At 37.6% G+C, this 2,480-nt stretch overlaps 1 protein-coding gene across 1 annotated transcript in view; it reads right to left on the reverse strand.

The window, feature by feature from the left end:
- The window catches only part of LOC119591499, a 27,560-nt gene extending 26,072 nt beyond the window's left edge, over positions 1–1,488 (reverse strand). The window contains exon 1 of the mRNA XM_037940249.1: positions 1,414–1,488. The gene's annotated coding sequence lies outside the window, so the exon portion shown is untranslated. The remainder of the gene's footprint in view (positions 1–1,413) is intronic.
- Between the last annotated feature and the right edge of the window lie 992 nt (positions 1,489–2,480).

Below are 2,480 nucleotides of genomic sequence, written 5' to 3' on the forward strand. Positions count from 1 at the left end.
TGAGTCTGAGAATTCTTTTACTAATTACAAGAACTCTTAAGTGACTATGTTTGAATTACTGGACTGTGACCTGATCCAATCCAATCACAGACATGTACTTCTTACATCATGTTATAATGTTCTGTTACACCTACTACACTGCAAAGGTCTGCTTGAGGAAAGTGAAATACATGTCACTTGCAAGAACTAATAAATTGTTTACATATCTAAAGCAGCAACATACTGACTTCTTTTTAACTGTTAAGAGTGCAATCATCCAGAATCACTTGATTACCTCATGAAAGTAAGATACATAACTCCCCACCTTTTGAAAAGTGTTTATATTCAAGCATTACACTCTTTCCTATCTTGCTAAATGGTTTAAGCCCATCTGCAAATAAGAATAATCTCTGCTACGTATAACAAATTATTTATATGAAAGATTGAATCACATCAGATCCTTATAAGCATTTAACCTAATCTGAATTATGAAATCTGAATGATGAAAGTCTCACTAATATACCCACACTGAAAAAATCATAATCAATCTGGGGCAGAAAGAGCAGAAAAAACTAAGTGTCTTTCTTAAAATTGAAATAAACAACATTATTAGGACAAATATGAACCTTGTGCATGTAAATAAATTGTCGCTATTGAGCTAAACACAGCAAATACAACAAGTCTTTCTCAATCTCTGAAACCAACAACAGTATGCTGATTTGGAATCACAGACCCCACCTATACATACAATAACCGTATTACAATTTATTAAATAATTTACTAAATCTCAATAAGCATCTACATCACGAACAATCTCTTAGTAAGTTGTTTCTATCAATCATCACATTCACTCCTTCGTCTACTCAAACAAAACATTGAGTCACACTTAAGGCGTCAGCGAGGATCCAAGAGTTGCACCGGTATTGCACAATTAGCCGTAAAGACACACGCACGTCTGTTCGTTTCGATTGATCTCGGTTCACTCAGACACCAAATCACGAAAAATAAAGATAAATAACCGAGTCGAAAGATATGAAAAAAGAGGGGGGGGGAAATTTTCACACGATCTCCACACCTGTTCACGGAAAAAAATGTTTCTTCTCGGAACGCAACACACGTTTGTTATTTCTCTTCCAATGGACACATTTTGGTCACTGCGGCTTCCTTCTCCCTCCTAACCCGTCCCAGACCACACTGAGCCCCGCCACCAGTCGTCCCGCTCGCCCAAAGGTGCCAAAATCAAGTGCCAGATGTAATAATAGTCTCCCAAACCTTCCCATGCTGCTACGAGTCTGACAGCATGGACAGCCCAGTCCCCACTTCCAATCCTTTTTTCCCGTGTTACTTCACTTTATTTCACATTCGACACGGTCACTGTGGGGAATTAGAAGGCTAAGGGTGAGGTATATGATGGTGTCAGTGAAATATACTTACAATAGTTCAACAATTTGTCACAAAAACACGCAAGGAAAGTCACGCGGAACATTCACACTCACAACAAAAAAGCGCCTCTGGTGGCCGACGGCGGAACTACATTACCCGGGTTACATTTTTCGGAATTTATCTTCAATGTTTTTCTACTTTACTTTCACCTTCTTTGCGATAATAATTTAATCAAAATTGATCTAATTAATTTTACTGTTATTTCTGGATAACGTGACATAATATGGTACTTCATAAGAAATAAATTACACTATAACAACTGTAAAGGTGTTTGCCCGGCGTTTTTCACGTGGTCGTCGCTCGAGGCGGAAAATCCGAACATCCCGGCCTTTAATTGCTTTGGCGCCATAATAACTAAAAGGTCCTGTAAATGCGCTGTTGGGTTTATGCAATTGCATGGATATTTTTTTCGTGAATTACTATAGCATAGAGTATCACGAGACACTAGGCAATGTGAATGTATAATGCGCGCTGACATTGCGCAACAACGTGAAATATGGCATATGTTGATCTTAATCTGAAAAAATAAAAGTGAGGCAAAAATAGTGTACTTTTTAAAATATCTAAATACTTCTGTAAAAAATTCTATGATGCACTTCGTATTTTCACACGAGTCACGTCGCGCAAAAATACTCCAACAATGCCGTAAAATTAAAGGAACACACTACGTATTATGACGAAACACAAAAATAAAAACCCTTATTAAAAACCGATGACAAAATCATATAAACAACTCACCGGGATATCAAATAGATAAAAATATTTCAACACTATTTCTCTTACACCTGCTCTCTCTACGCCGCCTTATAACTTGTCCTAAACACGTGTGCGTTTTAACACGCGTCCTCCTCTCTTCGCCAAAATTTCGCCACGTTTTGCCACATTCTTACATTATTTTCTTATATTTCGGACTGTGTATGACTAATCCTAGTTCATTGGTTCGTAGAAGTCTCTGTTGCAAAACAAGTTAGTGTCAATGCAGTACATGTTATGGAAAAATGTGCAAAGAGGCGTGTCATTTATGCTAATAACAGTTTGTGAATTGCGCAATGTCGCTG

The sequence above is a fragment of the Penaeus monodon genome, chromosome 28 (genome assembly GCF_015228065.2).
Source record: "Penaeus monodon isolate SGIC_2016 chromosome 28, NSTDA_Pmon_1, whole genome shotgun sequence".
In the NCBI taxonomy this organism is placed as follows: domain Eukaryota; kingdom Metazoa; phylum Arthropoda; class Malacostraca; order Decapoda; family Penaeidae; genus Penaeus; species Penaeus monodon.